This window comes from Prionailurus viverrinus, chromosome E1, assembly GCF_022837055.1.
Source record: "Prionailurus viverrinus isolate Anna chromosome E1, UM_Priviv_1.0, whole genome shotgun sequence".
Lineage (NCBI taxonomy): Eukaryota > Metazoa > Chordata > Mammalia > Carnivora > Felidae > Prionailurus > Prionailurus viverrinus.
The window spans coordinates 178,446-196,550 of NC_062574.1; the positions used below are offsets into that span (position 1 = coordinate 178,446).

At 51.7% G+C, this 18,105-nt stretch overlaps 1 long non-coding RNA gene across 4 annotated transcripts; it reads right to left on the reverse strand.

The window, feature by feature from the left end:
• Nucleotides 1–5,997: 5,997 nt before the first annotated feature.
• Nucleotides 5,998–14,046, reverse strand: LOC125151559 (uncharacterized). 4 transcript variants are annotated; one of them, XR_007146864.1, is made up of 7 exons: nucleotides 13,956–14,046; nucleotides 13,563–13,690; nucleotides 12,684–13,000; nucleotides 8,896–9,053; nucleotides 8,235–8,405; nucleotides 7,919–8,075; nucleotides 5,998–6,276 (listed from the first exon to the last, which is right to left on the reverse strand). It is a non-coding gene; the product is annotated as an uncharacterized LOC125151559 (long non-coding RNA). The 4 variants fall into 4 exon arrangements; XR_007146866.1 differs by having other exon boundaries at nucleotides 7,913–8,075; XR_007146865.1 differs by having other exon boundaries at nucleotides 8,896–9,094.
• Nucleotides 14,047–18,105: the final 4,059 nt, after the last annotated feature.

Consider the following 18,105-nt stretch of genomic DNA (forward strand, 5'->3'; position numbering starts at 1 on the left):
GCTTGGAAATAAATGCTGAAATTGGCTTTTTCAAGCGTTTTCCTGAAACAGTGGTTGAGGCCAAAGATGTCTTGATGATGCCATGGATGGGCCCACAGTGGGAAGCAGTCAGAGATGGGGACAACTTGCTGCCCTCCGTGTCCCTAGGCTGATGCCCCTCACTCACCTGGTAATAGAATCTCTCAGTATCTCCTGGTGGCAGGAGGAGGTGGGATGAGGGCGTCTAGGGGTTGTTCCAAAACCATGGACATCTCTCTACACCAGCCCCGTGTACCTGGTGGCTCTGCTCTGCATACTGGATCCCCTTAGAAATTACACCTGGGATCAGATTCTGTTAGTTCCCAGTTCCAGCCTCCATACCAGCAGTCCATCTGCTTGTGCTGAGGCCAAGTGCAATGTCATGGAAAGGAGGCCAACCCTGGGGCTGATCCCCACTTGGCAGCAGCAGGAGACCTGACACAAGCCATGGGAGGGGAGCTTACAGGAGGGTCTCAACTACAAGATGAATCTTTGAGTTGCTGCTCATGAGTCAGGGCTCATTTTCTGGAAAACTCACTGGTGGGGGCAGCCTTCTTTGTCAACTCAAGATTTTCAGAAATATCTAATTGGATTTTATGCCAACTAATGTATTATGAAAGGACCTTATTTGATCTTATTATCTTTGATGCAACTGAATTAACAAACATGGGCCCTATTTACAGAATTCACCAGGTTGCCAATGAATAAGCATCCTGAAGTCAGAAAGTACTGCATCAGGAATCCAGGTCCCCAGTGTCATCCCTTTGCGAACTGTGATGTTTGCAAACTTGTGAAGACATAGGATGTACTTTGCAAGGACCACCGATACCCTTGATCCTCAGAAGGTGAGAAGGACACAAGCTTGAGTTATGGCTGATGAGCACACGGTAGAGATGCCTGGGCAATCCCAGGTCCCACTGGGGCTTTGGCACACATGTCTGCAAGGCCAGGCCATGGCTCATTGAACAGTAAAGCAATGAGGTTCCCAAGGAAGCAGCCCTGACACCCCTGCCCCATCTACTGGCTTTTTTATTTCTTGGATCTGCTGCTCACGGTTTCCCCATCTGTTGCTCGTGTCACTGCGGCCAGCATGCCTCTCCTCAAGAGCAACCACCTCCTACCTTCCATGGTCTATGTTCCAGCCATCCTGCAGCTTCGCTTTTTAGAACACAGCAGAGAAGAGAGCAAGCAGTCAGGAGGCGGTGCCTGAGGACTGCACCTGCATGCAAAGTCATGCCATCACGGTGACTGTCTGGACGTCGTGTGGCTACTTAGGGCCTCCTGGATGTCTGGGTTACCCATGCACATGACACATGGTCACATGCACACATGTGAGCAACAGACTGTGCCTAACTCTTATTTGAGTTACAACGTTTGATTTTACAGAGGCCACAGCTCTACACACCAGGTGACATTTAATCTCCTGAGGCTGGCGACCATGAGGAACTGTTGTTTCTGGGCCAGCCTAGACCTCGTGTCCGACTCACGGTAGGAGAACACAGGGTTTGTTTGCTGGGGCCAGTTGTCTCCATAACCAGTCCCTTGAAGGCAGGCAGGAAGTCTCCTTCCACCTCTGGAGCACTGGGAGGAGCTGCAGCTGAAGGAGGTGGTGAAGACACGGCTTTGTGTCCGCCAGGTGTATTGCCAGACAAGCTACCCCAGAGGTCATGGACCACGCAGGCTCATCGACCAAACTAGCATGCTGGAATCACACGGCTCTTTAAGTAAATTCGAATGGCACAGTGAGAAGCAGAGGGTATGAGACAGAAGGAGCACATTACCTGATCCCGGGGGTGCAAACATTAACGTGCCCAGTCTCACTGTCACATTAGCCTTTCCTGCTTGTGGGGACCAGGGCTCAAGTCTGACCAGAAGTCCCACAACCAGAAGGGCCCGGGTCAAATGGCACACACTGGCTCCATCACACAGGCATGGAGACAAGGGTTCCTGGTCACAGCATACCTACACAGCCCTGAGTGCTCAGATGAACGCCTGGCCTACATTGTACCCGAAATATATGCCAGTGCAGCAGCTTGACCCCCAACAGAGAGGCTACAAGGAAGGTTGTGGCTTTGAAGACATGACTGCAGGGAACAGAGGACAGGTTCCTCTGGGACTTCCGAAGGCAGTGTCTGTGGAAGGTGGAGACCCCTTCATGAGACAGCTGGGAGTGAGGCTGGAGATGCCATACCTCTATGGTCTGAATGGTCATGTGCCCCCCAAGCTCGTGTTAGAATCCCAGCACCCAAGATGATGGTGTTAGGAGAGAGGCCTGTGGGAGGTGCTTAGTTGAGGAGGATGGATCCTCCATGGATGGGAGTGGGGCCCTTACAAGAGACCCCACAAAGCTCGCTCACCCCTCCACCAAGTGAGGACATGGCTAAGAGGTGCTTTCTGGGAGCCAGGAAACATGCTCTCACAGACACCTGATCTGTGGGCATCTTGAACTTGGGCTCACTACTCACTGAGGGCAGAGGAGGTGCACAAATAAATGCCCCCTGTCCCCATGAGGAGAAGACTGAGGGGTTCATGCAGCCCCTTGGGCAAGGCTCTGCACTGCCTGGACTCGAGGTCAGGCCCCAGCCTAAGCCAGACCCTGCTCTCTACTGTCCTGGGGTGTGTCACCCAGAGCCAGGGTGCCCCCTACACCAACATCCCACAGAACATGCAGATGGTGAGGCAGGGGTTGGGGGGGGTGGTCTCCAGGGCCCAGGCCAAATGGCATGGTGGTGCGGCTCCCCTCCCCAACCTGGTCTGGGCAAAATCCTCAAACTTCCTGGATGTGGGCAGCATGCAGGGCTCAAGCATCACAGGCAGCACGGCATGCGTGGAAGGGCAGGTGCCACTGCCTGAGGACTCTGAGCTTCGCAAGGTGCTCCCACAATGCAGTCCTGAGAGATTCTCCAGGAGCCCGGATGCCCTTGAGAAGCAGCGAAACAAGAGACAGTGTGTGCCCTGTGCAGAAGTGGAAGGGGGTCTACGTGGTGATGTTTCTTCCCAGTGGGCACAAGGCTGCGTGAATGTTCGGTCTCCCACTGTGAAGGCACAGGGAGGAGACTGAGGCTTTCAGAACTAGCTTCCTTCTCTCATGCTGCAAGCCCCCGTCCCATGCTCTGCAAGAGCACTTCCCAGCGAGCCTGTGAGCTCTGCCCCCTGCACCACAGCAGAAGGGAGGAAGGCCTGGAGGCTTCTCTGGTCAGGGCCCCACCGGCCCCTTCTGGACACAGTGCCACACTGCCCCACCTCTGTTCCTGTGTGTCTGCATGAGGCCCCTGGCGGTCTCCTCTGGGGGCCTCTAGCTTCACTGTGCACACGGCGTCCAGCACAGGCACACAGCGAGGCGGGGCTCCAGAGAAACAGCACTCTGCTTCAGGGAGGACAGATAATCGTCTCATGTTGGCACAACAGTCAATTTTCTGGGTCTGAAGTTTACAGACAAAATCCGTCTTTGAGAAGGCGGATTAGCAACAGAATACCTTCCACATGGCTATCTGTGTAAATGATTTGTCCTGAAATCAATCTCTCTGTGTGCCAAACAGCATTCTAGGTGCATCTGTGAGGGGCTTCTGGGTGAGGTTCACACCTGAATCTGCCCTCCCTAGTGAGGGTGGGCCTCGTCCAGTGCACTGAGGCCTGAATACAGCAGAAAGGGTAGTAAACCCCTCTCCGCCTGGCTGCTGAGAGGGACCCGGTGTTCTCTGCCCCCGGACCAGAATGTGCACCTGCTGTGCATGCACTCTCCGGCCTCCCGGCCCGGGCGCTGACCCCCACCACCAGCTCCTGGGTCTGCAGCAGGCAGGCTGCACGTCAGGGGACTCCCAGCCTCCATAACTTTGTGAGCCAATTCCTTGTGATAAATATATGTTATGCTTCCCTGGAAAACCCACACTAAGACAACCATGTTCATTACAAAAGACAAGAACCAAAATTACATTTGCTGTACTTTCCCAAATTCCACGATTTTATGTACACACATAAATGCATACACGCACATGACACAGTTTGGGAAGAAACACGGCAAAATAGCCTGGTGGTTACAACTGAGTAGTGGGGACTCTGAAGAAATACTGCTTCTTTATCTTTATTCTAATTTCTATGTGTGGTATGAGCATACTTTACTTTTTTCAGAAAATAATATGCATCCGTTTTTCTTCTAAACTCACACTATCCACTGTTAAAGGCATTTATTTACAACCATCACAAACATGGAAACCACCCGATGTGTACCCACTAGCGAATGAAGAAACAAGAGGTAGGACCGTGCATATGAGAAGCCACACGGACATGAGCAAATCGCTGATGTGCATCCCCCCGCATCACAGTGAAGTTCAGATGTCCTGCAGAGAGTGACTGTCCCATCCCACGACCCCGCAGTCAAGAACAGGGAAAGCTGGTGGCCAGGGAGGGAAAGCAGATGTGTACTTGTCTGGCATGGGGTGAGGGGGTTACGTTGAATGGACATGAGGAGACTCTGGGGGTGAAGGAAATGTCCTGGATCATGGAGGTGGTCTCACAGGTGTATACATCTGTCAAAACTTACACAAAAGACACAAGAACAGTAACCATCTGTCTCCCGTCAACATCTGGTGGGATTATGTGTCAGCTGTGCATTTCAGGCTAATGCCTATTCACTCGCTGGTTTGACGGGGTTTGGGGGCTTTTCTGCTAAACATTGTTTCTCCTTTAGTTTTATTCCTTCCAAAAATGATCTGTTACATGTACCAATGTTGCTATGTTCTCAAACAATGTGAGGGTTAGGGCACTGACCCCCCACGCAGTCAAAAATCCATGAATAACTTATGACTGGGTCCCCCAAACCTAACCACTAATAGCTATTTTTTTTTAATTTTTTTTTAATGTTTGTTTTTGAGACAGAGAGAGACACAGCATGAACAGGGGAGGGTCAGAGAGAGAGAGGGAGACACAGAATCTGAAACAGGCTCCGGGCTCCGAGCTGTCAGCACAGAGCCCGATGCGGGGCTCGAACCCACGGACTGTGAGATCATGACCTGGGCTGAAGTCGGACGCTCAACTGACTGAGCCACCCAGGCGCCCCACTAATAGCTATTTTTGAGCAGAAGCCTTACTGGTCACATCAACAGTCGATTAGTATGTATTTTGCACATTGTATGCATCATATGCTGAATTCTTACAATAAAGTAAGTCAGAGAAAGGAAAGTGTCGTTGAGGAAATCATAAGAGAAAGCATATTTACAGGACTGTATGGTATGGTTTTTTAAAAATCCATACAAAAAAAAACTTTAAAAAAAATCAACATCTAAGCAGACCTGCACAATTCAAAACCCCATCGATTCCATCTGGATAGAGCCTCCAAACTCTCTCCAGACTAAGAATTACTATTCTATGGGTGCCTGGGTGCTCAGTCGGTTAAGCATCTGACTCTGGATCTCTGCTCAGGTCACGGTCCCAGGGTCATGGGAATAAGCCCCAAATCGGGCTTTCCACTGAGCGTAGAGCCTGCTTGGGATTCTCTCCCTCCCTCTGCCCCTCTTCCCTACTTATGCTCTCTCTCAAAATAAATAATAAACATTAAACAAAAATGAATTACCATTTTAAGGGGTATGTCCAGACTTTATATACACACTTAGCACGATGCTCATATAAAATCACTCCCAAACGTGTTTATCATTAGGGAAGGAGATGGGACTCTTGGTTGCAAGTGACAGAAGTTCAGGTCACAATCATGGGTCACTTACATCTAAAGGTGCTGCAGGTACAGCTAGATCCAGGGGCTGAGACGCCATTGTTGGACTCCCTCCTCCCCTCTCTCTGATTGCCTCTGTTTCTGCTTGGGGTTGGTTTCCCTCTCCAGCCACAATGCACGATAATGACAAAGACTCTCTCTCACCATACTGAGAGTCTAATGGGAGGACTACAGTTGGGTCTCATGCCCAACCCGTGAAATTACAACCCCGAACAGGATGGGGAACCACGACCAGTCAGACCTGTGCCACCTGCCTGCGCCCGGGCAGGGTGGGTCCATCACTTCACAGAACCTCGGGGCTGGGTGGGAGCAGCACCCTGGTGAAAGGATGGTGCTGAGCAGACAGAACGAGCACAGGTGTCGCTGTGTTAGAGCCACAGGTGAATGTGCAACCACAGTGCATCCTTTGGGGGCACGGCTTGCTGCCGTAATAGAGAGACCTGAAATGCAGTGGCTTAACGAAGGTAGACGTCTCTTTACTTCTAACATAACATTGCCAGAGGTGGACAGGCAGACCGTGGGCAGCGTGGCATCTGCGGGGAAGAATGGACATGCTCAGAGATTCGGTGGGACAGGAAGTGGCACGCATCAGCTCTGTCACATACCATTGACCAGAACTTAGTCACGGGGCCACTTGCAGCTGCAAGGGAAGCTGGGACGTGCAGTCGCCAGCTGAGTGACCGCGAGCCCAGCTACAAGGGTACTACACTAAGGAAAGGGAAATAGATAGGAGTGCCAAATTAGGAACTGCCCCCAACGCTCCAGTGTAACTAACACTGCAATAAACGTACTTTTAAACTACTCGCCCACTAGAATTCTGGAGTTGACAATACTCCGTGCTGGCCAGGATGTGAAGCAGCTGGTGGGGAGCAGAAACGGTACAGCTGCTTTGGAAATCGGCTCAGCAGCACCATTCGAGGCAGACAGGCACATGCCCTCTAACCTGGCACTCCCTCTTCTGAGCGTTTACCCAGCAAAACTGAGGGCAGATGTTCACCAAAAGGCGTGTGCAAGAATGCTCATAGCACGGAGAAACGGGAACCCTCTTGCACTGTTGGTGGGAATGCAAATTGGTGGAGCCGCTCTGGAAAGCAGTGTGGAGGTTCCTCAGAAAATTAAAAATAGACCTACCCTATGACCCAGCAATAGCACTGCTAGGAATTTACCCAAGGGATACAGGAGTACTGATGCATAGGGGCACTTGTACCCCAATGTTTATAGCAGCACTCTCAACAATAGCCAAATTATGGAAAGAGCCTAAATGTCCATCAACTGATGAATGGATAAAGAAATTGTGGTTTATATACACAATGGAGTACTACGTGGCAATGAGAAAGAATGAAATATGGCCCTTTGTAGCAACGTGGGTGGAACTGGAGAGTGTGATGCTAAGTGAAATAAGTCATACAGAGAAAGACAGATACCATATGTTTTCACTCTTATGTGGATCCTGAGAAACTTAACAGGAACCCATGGGGGAGGGAAAGGAAAAAAAGAGGTTAGAGTGGAAGAGAGCCAAAGCATAAGAGACTCTTAAACACTGAGAACAAACTGAGGGTTGATGGGGGGTGGGAGGGAGGGAAGGGTGGGCGATGGGTATTGAGGAGGGCACCTTTTGGGATGAGCGCTGGGTGTTGTATGGAAACCAATTTGACAATAAACTTCATATATTGAAAAAAAAAAGAAAGAATGTTCATAGCAGCTATATTGTAACCTCAAATTAAGAACCATCCAAGCGGACAAAGGAATCCCGGAGTGTTCACATGGTAGAACACCACTCAGCCACAGAAAATGAAGGGTCCACGCCAGGAAACAGATGAATCTCTGAGACATGGTTCTGAGTGTCAAGAGTCCACACAAAAGTGTGCTGTCTATATGTTCTATCAAGTCTGGTTAGAGGCCCCTCCCCAGAGCATTCCCAGTGGGCAGAGGTGGATGGCAGCCAGCGCTGTGCCCTTGACACTCCGGGGCTTGAGTCCCCCCACCCCCCGCACCAACATGCAGGATGTGCTGGCCTCCTTGTCCAGACAGGTGATTGTCCAAACAGGGGCAGGTGGCCTTGGCAGGGGTGGGGGGCATGTATTTTCATTTGTCCCGGTTAATAGGCCGGGTGAGTGCTTCCCTCCAGGGGAAGCTGCCAGATGCTTGCCGGGTGGCCCGACCACTTACACTCACATTGGCACTCAGCTTCCGCTGCTGGGTCCTGCCCAGTGCGCATGCCCATCCGTTTTGGGGCTGAATCCTGAGGAGATGCTCCTGGCATTTCCCAAATGTATATGGTGACAGAAGATTTCACATTTCTAGTAGAGGAACCACACCAGCCTGGGAGGCCCTGCAGATAGGTGGAGATGAGTTCCCAGACACATGGGCACAGGGTTCTGATCCAGATTAGCTGGAAGTCCCATGTGCGGGCTGATCCCCACTTTGGGGAGCTCCCGGAGAAGCTGTCCTTGCAGCCGGCCCTGCCTGCATCCACCTGGCTTCATCTTACCTGCTGGAGAGGATCTGCAAGGCCATCGATGCCTCAGCAGGGTTCTGTTGGGTGGAGACTGGGCATGAATTCCTTGGATCACTTTTGTTTCCAAGACAAAGTGTGAGAAGCAGGATTTAAATGATGGGTTATTGTTGGCTTCATTGCTCACGTTTTCATGTTCTTCCTTCTCTAATCCAAACAGAATCGAGATCTGAACTTATTTAGGAGCCCTGAACATAGACCCTGCTTGAAATTAGAAGCCATATCTAGACACCCCCCACCACCACCACCACACCTAACAGCAACTCATGGAAGACAAGGGACCTGGAGGGTGTCACATCCAGATGGAAGAGAGGTGGGAAGCTGCCCACCAACCCTGAGGATTGTGGAGGCCACCTGCAGGCAGGAGGGGACCTGGCCAGGCAGCTGTGTCCTGGGGTGGTTGGGGGTTGGGCTTTGGACAGTCGACCTCTTCCTGGGCTCCCACAGTTCCCCAGGTGGGCTCTGTGGCCCATGGGACTCCTGAGGCTCCGTGCAGCTGTACCTGCTTCTCTTGGGACTCCTGCTCAAGTAGTGTCCATGTGACATGCTGGACTGTGAGGGCACCCAGCAGAGAGACCACGTGGGGGATAGACACAGAGACAGAGACTGAGAGAGAGAAACAGAGACAGGGCCTGACCTGTGCACAGCAGGCTGTTCAGAGGCCACATTCCAGCCTCTGCAGCCCAAGTCTCGGCCACAGCGCTGATGGGCCCTGGGCTGGGTCACTGAGGACTATGGTGGCTGCCCCTGCTGACCAGGGACGTTGCGTTGCATCTTAGGGGGCTGCTGGGGCCACTGCAAAGAGAATCATCTCGGGCTGTTGGGGGTCCAAGGCCCTGTTGGAGCAAAGGGAGCAGACCCGTCGCCCGGCCCTCCACCCTCAGGACACCCTCCCAACATCTAGAAGCTTCTCTGGGGAGGGCAAGGCTGGCGAGAGAGCCACAGGGATGTATGCTGTCTAGGGCAGCTGAGGTTGAACCACGGAAATAGACTTTGCTGGGCTCACCCACCACTGCATCCAAACCACAGAGATGCCCAGATGGAGGCTACGGCATGTGTTGTTTTGCACGATTCTGTGCTTGGTAAGCAGATCCCCGCTGATTTCCCTGGGCCCCGGCAGGCCTGAGTGGGGTGCCAGGGGCTCCACACACGTAAGACTCGACTTCTGCCTGTTCAGCAGACTCCACATGTAAGTGAGACCACGCAGCCTTTTCCTTGTGTGTCTGGCTTATTTCACTCAGCATAACGTCCTCCACATCTGCCTGTTCTTTTTTACAGCTGAGCAATATTCCTTCATAAAGGCATCACTCGCTGGATGGACACTTAACCTGTTTCCATGACGGGCCATTGTGAACAATGCTGCCATGAACGTGGGGGTGTGGAGATCTCTTCCAGACAGTGATTGCCTTCCCTTCGGGTAAATCCCCAGGAGTAGAATTATGAACCATTGGGTGGTTCTATTTTTAACTTTTTGAGGACCCTTCATACTGTTCTCCACAGTGACTACACCAGTTTGCATTCCCACCAGGAGGGTTCCTTCTTCTCCACATCCTCGTCAATACTTGTTATTTGAAAATAATGATGATTTCAACAGTGCCCTCATTGCCAGTAAACAGCCAGGATGCTCCCAGGGAGCTGGGCAGTCTTTTGGCCTGGGAGGAAATAGCCAGAATGTCCTGAAATTCATTGAGTGTGGCGAGCCTCTCCTGGCCACCTACCTCCCCTGCCCGAGCTGAACTGTTGGCTTGTAGGAATACTCGGCAGGAAGTTAGGGACAGGGGATGGAAAGGCAGACGGAAAGCGAGGAGAGACTCAGAAACAGGGAAGACGCTGGAGAGCAGGTGCTTGTGTGGAGTAGGGAGGCCAAGCTGGAAACGGGTCCCTGCCACCTGGGCTGCTCTGAGCAGGTGGGTTCAAGAGGTGCTATCACCGTCCGTCGGGTGGAAGCGGTGACTTCCCAGCCACCGTGAACCTTTATGGGCAGAGGGGCCGTTAGACATGTTGGTGTGTCTCAGGAGGGCTAACCCTAACCTGATCCAGGCCCTGAAACTGCAGATTCTGTGACTGTTAGCAATGATTCGTGCCAACAGCCTTTTAGTGCCCGTGGGTGTTTCCTCTGCCCACACTCACAATAGCGATCCCGTGAGCATCAGGTCTGACGGTCCCAAACACGTAAAGGGACACGGCTTCTTCCAAGTTTCACCGGCTCTTCCATTTCTCTGCTTGTTTCACAGACACCAGGAGAAGGGAGGACGGGCGCGGAGCAGGGACACCGCTGAGGGCAGAGCAGCACCTGCCTGGAGGCCCCACAGCTGCCCACAGCCACGTGGAAGAACCATCTTGTCACTCATGCAGACCTTCCCTCCAGGGAGGACATTACAGGACAACAAGTCAGAAGTTCCATTCTTGGGGTTTCTTCTGAGGTAAACCTCCAGCAATGTAGGATCTGCATCCAGAAAGATCCCGAGGGGAACTCTCCTCTTCATATTCCAACTTGGATGAGAGCTTCCCTGGCTCCAGTCTTGTGCAGTCTCTCAGGGCGTCAGGGGCTCAGCCGCACCTGCTGCAGGCGTGGGCTCCCCTTTTTCCTCCCTGGGAGGTGATGCCCGGGGTTCTTCCCTGCCAGTGCACCAGGTCTCCCCAGGAGGGCTCGGCCTCATCTCTCCCCTGCAACTTTCAGTGTCCTGTGACAGGGCCAAGGGGGGCAAGATCTCCAATCCAGGGTCACCAAACAGCGCCCCGGGTGGGGGCACTCGATGCCAACAGAATCCAAAGGCAGAGATGTGAGTGGAAATGACACAAGAAAGTAATTCATTTCAGTAATGACAACACCATGAAGACAAGAGACCCACATCTCAGAGACTATATCCCAGGAGCCGAAAATACATCCTGGCTTATGTCAGGAAAATGTAAGAGAGAGGCCCCTGGCTGTGTGCAGGGGGGCAGGTGTGTGCGTGAGGGGGGGGAAGTGAGTACATGCAGGGGGCCAGTGGGTGTGTTCAGAGGGGCAGGGGGAAGGTGGGGGTGCATGCAGGGACATGTGGGTGCGGAGAGAGGGGCAGTGGGGTAGGGCAGTGCATGAGGGAGGTAGGTGGGTGTGGGGGGGGCCATGTGGGTGTGTGCAGGGAGGTGAAGGTGGTTGGGTGCATGTAAGTGGGCAGGTGGGTGTGTGCAGGGGGAGTGACGGTGGGCGGGTGGGTGCAGGGGGGAAGATGGGTACAGGAAGGGGGGCATTGGGGTGAGTGGATACATGTAGGGGGCACACGGGTGCGTGCAGAGGGGCTTGAAACAAGGCACATTTACTATCTCATGGTGTCCGTGGGTGGGAGTCCGGGAGCAACTCAGCTGGGTCCCCTGAGACGAAGGTGTGGGCTGGGGCTGGGGTCCCATCTGAGGCCTCCCCCAAGGCAGGACCTGCCTCCCCACTCAGGCCTTAGGCTGCTCAGTTTCCATGTGGGTCAGACCCTCTCTGCATGGCCACGGGTTTCCTCAGGCCACCTGGGGGATGTGTCTACTGGAGACACTGTGACACTCTTATGGGACATAATCACATATGTGTTATCACCTCTGCTGTGTTCCCATGGATATCAGGACGCAGAGATCTGGGTGCACCTTGAAGTCTATCTGCCACAATGTCCACAACACAGCTTCTAATTTTCAGAAGCAAGAGAATAGGAACACAGCAGAGATGGGTAGCTAATGACACGGATTCTACGGAATGGTGCTATTGCCAGGCAGGGGCTCCCAGGCCGGAGCCCATCTTCAGCACTCAGCCCCCTCTCACCAGTGGAACATGAGTGGGTCCAGCAAGTGCCACTTCCAGTCCAGAGGGTTTAGAAGTGCTGTGACCTTCCCGTGGTCTCTGTCCCCATCTTCGGACTGAATTGGAGAGCCAGCAGGGGAGAGAGGTCTTGGGTCCATAATTCCTGCTTGGAGGAGAAGCACCAGACACATCGTGTCCTCCACAATGTCCTCCCTCTTGTGTTAGCTGTGCAGACTTTAGGATTTATTTAAGATAGCAGCTGGTGTTAGCTTAAATATGGTGATGTACAGTCCCATTTAAAAACTTCTGTGTGCTGGGGCGCCTGGGTGGCGCAGTCAGGTAAGCGTCCGACTTTAGCCAGGTCACGATCTCACGGTCCGTGAGTTCGAGCCCCGCGTCAGGCTCTGGGCTGATGGCTCGGAGCCTGGAGCCTGTTTCCGATTCTGTGTCTCCCTCTCTCTCTGCTCCTCCCCCGTTCATGCTCTGTCTCTCTCTGTCCCCAAAAAAATAAATAAACGTTGAAAAAAAAATTAAAAAAAAAAAAAACTTCTGTGTGCATGTGTGGGGTACATATAGGTGACAATATGATTGTCCCGTCTCATCATCAGGGGGCAGAACCGCTAGCTGCCTCCTCCTATACAACTAGGTACTCCAAGACTTACAGTCGTATAACGATCAACACATATGAGCTCTCCTGGTTTCTGGAGGTCAGCAATTTGGGAGCAGTTGGGTGGGTGTTTGGGGCTGTGGTCTCATCTGAAGGTGTGACTGAGGCCAGAAGACTCCCTTCCCCGGCAATCCCTCACACGGCTGGTTCCTCTCCATACATGGCTCTCCACAGGACTGCTTGGGCATCTGCAGGGCATGGTGGCTGGCTGCTCTCAGAGACAGCCTGGCAGGGTGATTGTCTTTTATGACCCAGGCTTGGAGGTCACAGTCATGTCTACAAGATCCTATTGTGACACAGGTCACTGGGGCTCTGTGGGGGAGGAACAGCAGAGAGAGTGAGGACCAGATGGAGGGAAGGCTGGTACCCCTGTGTCTATCACTACCAACTTGCCACTATAAATAGGAGAGCTCGAGAGAGGGAGCTCTTATACCCCACACCCCAAATCCAAAGTGCACCCCATCTCTGGTTGGCAGGTCCTCCCCAGAGATGCCTGTTGGGGGGATTATTCTGTCTCCACATATTAGTTTGGACGACTGGCCAAATCACTCTCCAGTTTCTCCCCAGCCCCCAAGGCAACCGCCTCTCCTGGCCTCCAGAAGTAGGTGGAGGGCTGGGCTCCCAGTGGGGGTGGGAGACATTTGACCAATGATACTGTGCCCCTAGCACTGGGAGCTGAAAGCTGGCATGGCTCTTCTCTGTGCTCTGTGGGTCATCCCTGGAGAGTCTGAATTCTGTCTGCTGTCTCTAGTCATGGTCTTTGGCGAAGGGGGTGACATGGTATCATTTCAGACTGTGTTTCCTGCCAACAAGGAGGATCTAATGCCCTGAGACTCAAATTTTCAGTCTGTAAAATGGACAGGACAACACCCACCTCTCTGAGCTGTCATGGTGATAACATGGGGGATGGTGAGGATGTCTCTGCTGAGCCTGGGCTCCTGGCAGGATCCTGCTGTCTGTGGGAGGGGAACGTGACCCTCCATCAGTGGGCTGGGAGAAGAACTGAGAAGGCACAGGATGGCTTGTCACAATGCTGATGACACAGGTGGCCACTTGTAATTCGAATTCTGACCTGGAATCTTTGAATGGCACAAAGCCCTCTGTGAGTGTGGGCATGTTCATGTCATCATCACGACCATCGGCTGTGGGTGTGAACATACCTGGAGGGCTGCTAGCAAAGCTGGTGTCACAGAAGGGCCGTCACCCCCGAGGCTAACCACCCCCCCAGCCCCCGCCCAGCACAGTGTGTGAGGGTGGAGTGGGTCACCTTCATGTTGGTCACACGATGTTCCATGCCTAGCAGTCCAGGACGACAATGGTGAATCCTAAGACAGCCTGTCACAGCCAGGCCCTTTCCTTGCTCATGACGTAAGTGACCCTATCTGATCTTCATTATGGGGTGGCCTGGCTGGCCAGGGAACTCGCCCCTGGTGCCACAGCTGGCTGGTGGCATCCCTGAGCCCTGCAAGCCATGCCTGCATAGTTGGGGTGAAGCACTTCTGCTATTTGGGAGACAGAACCTCTCTGTGGGGAGATACCACAAGGCTGGCTCTTCTAGAACTTTCCTGTTGCTAAGGTGACAAACTAGTGGTGATAACTCAGATGCCTGATAAGATGCTCAGGTTGGTTTCACTTCAGCGAAACCACTGGTATAAGATTAAAATTCTGATTTACTCTCTGTTAAAAGACAAAGTTTTCTTGGATTGTTGGTCTGCTTTTGGAAAAAAAAATAAAGTTTTTTTTCTTCCTCTGTTGCCCAAAAAGATGGAAAGAACTATGATTTTAACCAAAAGAGCAGGACAGCACGCCCTTTTGAGTTGATTTGCTCAAGCCTTGGTTGAAATTGCCCCTCCTTTGATCCAAAGGCTGGGAGATGATGGTAATGTCCTTGCTGCCGGCCTCCAAACGTGCCACATTTGTGTTGTTTCTGCAAGGCAGAGGAATGGATGCCTGTGCCATATGAGGGTTGGGTGACTAAGATATTAGAAGGGTTTTACCGGGATACATGGGGCCATTTTGCTACACTGAGCCCAGTATATGCCAACTTGTACCAATCTAGTGACTGTGAAATGGACACCCACATGGCTGGAACATATTTGTGTGGGCATTGCTGAAAACAAGGCAGGGGAATAGATGTCGACTTTGGCCCTCTTAGCCCCCCTTCGATGGCCAATTTATCCTTGGGTGGGGGGCCAATGGTTTTCGCTAGCCTTTTATTTTTTTTATTTTTTATTTTTTTTAAATTTTTTTTTTTTCAACGTTTATTTATTTTTGGGACAGAGAGAGACAGAGCATGAACGGGGGAGGGGCAGAGAGAGAGGGAGACACAGAATCCGAAGCAGGCTCCAGGCTCTGAGCCATCAGCCCAGAGCCCGACGCGGGGCTCGAACTCACGGACCGCGAGATCGTGACCTGGCTGAAGTCGGACGCTTAACCGACTGCGCCACCCAGGCGCCCCTTCGCTAGCCTTTTAAAATAGATTTGTAAAGAGGAACGGTTTTATTATGATCGATACATAAATTACTATTGGGATAAGTTAAATTAATGCATCCCTCAACAACCATGGGAGTCTTTCATGGTCACAGTCCATACTCCCAAGGTCCCGTGGGCGGGAAACAGGTAGGAGAAATCAGGGAAGACCAGGTCAGCTCTCGGAAGTAGGGTCAAGCCTGGGTAAGAGCAACTACTCCCAGCAGCTCGAGAGACTGACTGGGCTTCTGGCTGCCGGTCCCGTAGCCAGCCAGAATGCGGGGTTAGAAGATGAGGTTTCTCCTGGCCAGCTGTAAGGGATGCCTTTTTCTCTTTTTCCTATAGATGGGCAATTGCCTAACCAAGGCCAATACCCCTTTGGGATGCATTCTGAAAAACTGGGATGACTTTGATCCACAAACCCTGAAGAAGAAGCAACTCATTTTCTTTTTGCCCCGAGGCTTGGCCCCAGTGCGAATTGGAGGAGGAAACCTGGCCGCCCGAGGGAAAACCGATTGTAATGCCATCCTACGATTGGACTTGATCTGCAAATGTGAGGGGAAATGGGGAGAAGTCCCTATGTTCAGTGTTTTGGGGGCCTTAAGAGACAATCGAGGTAGGTGTCAGGCCAACCCTTTCTGAAGTCCAGTCATCAGGAGGGTAAACAACTGAGGGCCCTTTGCCTGTACCCAAAGCAGACCTAGAGAGGGAGGAAGCGAAGGCTTTCACCTCAGCCTCCGCCTCGGGTCCTCCATCCATATACCCAGACCTCAAACGTGCACTTCTGTTCCCTGCTGCCGCCCACCTTACCCAGGCCCTCCCCGTAGCGTGACAGGCGTGTTTCCCCTACAAGAAGCTGGAGCATCAGAAGGAGAAACCCAGGGACGCACCACCATGATAAGATTACAAGTACTTTTTTCACTGTAAGATTTAAGATGGACGAAAGGATATCTAGGTACATTTTCTGATGGTCTGGATAAGTATATAAAGGCTTTTCAGAATATTAAGTAGGTTTTTTAATTGACCTGGAAAGATATAATGCTTTTGTTGAATCAGACTCTTAATGAGACAGAGAAATGTGGGGTTCTGGCAGCAGCTGAAAGATGTGGGGATGAGGAACTCATTAACTAATTACCATGGGACTGGAGGTCCTTCAGGGAACTCCCAGTTCCCTACTGGATTTCAGGCAGTTCCAGCCCAAGATCCAAACTGAGACTATGTTAATCCCGCTGGGGGATTGGTATCGCTGCCACTTCCAAGCTTGTGTTTTGGAGAAATTAAAGTCTAAGGTTAAACCCTTAAATTATGCTAAGTTAGCCACTATTTTACAGACATAGGACAAGAGCCTGGTGGCCTTCCTGGAAAGGCCTCCCCGCTCTGAAGCTGAGAAGATTCTAAAGGACAAATCTGTCTGAAAGACAAAATTGGCCCCTGATATTCAAAGGAAGCTGCAAAAATTGGCTATTGGTCCGGAAGGGACCCTGGAGGAGCTGTTACAAGCTGCCAATTGGATATATGACTATCGAGATCAAGAGGAGAATCAGGAACAGGAAAGAAGGCTTAAAAAAAAAAATCTGGGGCACCTGGGTGGCTCAGTTGGTTGAGTGTCCGACTTCAGCTCAGGTCATGATCTCGTGGTTCGTGGGTTCAGACCCTGAGTTGGGCTTTGTGCTGACAGCTCAGAGCCTGGAGCCTGCTTCGGATTCTGCCCCCGTCTCCCTCTCCCCTACTCACACTCTGCCTCTCTCTCTCTCTCGCTCTCTCTCTCTCTCTCTCTCTCAAATAAATAAATAAATAAAAATAATTTTAAAAAAATGTAAGGCCTTAGTCTCGGCCTTACATACTATGTCAAACCAGACTTCCCAAGGTCCTGGCACCAAGTGCCATATCCGAGGCCATTCAGGGCACTGGAAACACGAGTGTTCTCAGAGGGGACAACCGAAGTCGAAACCCCATGAGCCAGGCCCCTTGTGTGGAGACGGTCGCTGGAGATCCGGATGCCCTCGGGGACCTCAGTCTGCAAGGGCTCAGATACCCAGTGTCCCTGAAGGGAGCGGATCGGTCCTGGGGCTCATCACAGTGGCCCCCCTGAACCAACTGTCCACTGAAACCCAGAGCCTCGGGTAACTCTGGAAAACGGAAGGAAAACCGCTTGAGTTCCTTCTTGACACTCAACTGCCTTTTCCGTCCTTTCCCCCGCCAACCATCCAAATGCCGCGTAACTCTTAGAGGCGTCTCCAGAAAACTTATGACTAAATTTTTCTCTCAGCCCCTGGGGTGCATATGGGGAGACTCTTTTTTTTCCGCCCTCTTTTTTGATAAAGTCAGAGAGCCCCACTCCTTTGCTAGAAAGGGACATTATGACTGAATTAGGGACGACGGTGCTACTAGCTCCAGGACGGATAAATAATTGTCTGAACTTAGAGTAACCTGGATATTGGAGAGGTAAAGTTAAATACTCCTCGTGGAGTTTGTTCCTGTGGCAACTGGATGGCCAAAGAAGATTCGAGGATCGAGAACCAAAAACTGTTAACTTGCTTAATTATTCTAACCAACAATGTCACAAGATCCAAATAAATATGGAAGAGAGAGGAAAACTTGTGGTTACATTTTTTAAAAAATGACCAGACATGTCAGGGACTTTTGGGATGGCTACAATGCATCTTTCCTTCCCATGGTGTGGTCTCCTCCCTAGGAGGCATTGCGTTCGGAATATTAATGCTTGTTAGTCTAATAGTCTATGTATGTCATTTGTAGAAGCCGATGATATGCCAGAAAAATAAGACCTCCAAGAAAATCCTGCTAGCCCAAATGTTCCAAACACCCTCCCGTTATCTCGGACCTCTGGATCGACCTCGGAACCTGCCCTGACTGCCATACCCCGGTCATTGCCCCCTTTCAGCAGGAGGGAGTTAAGATCGATCGTTGTCCCAATTCCTAACGGCAGT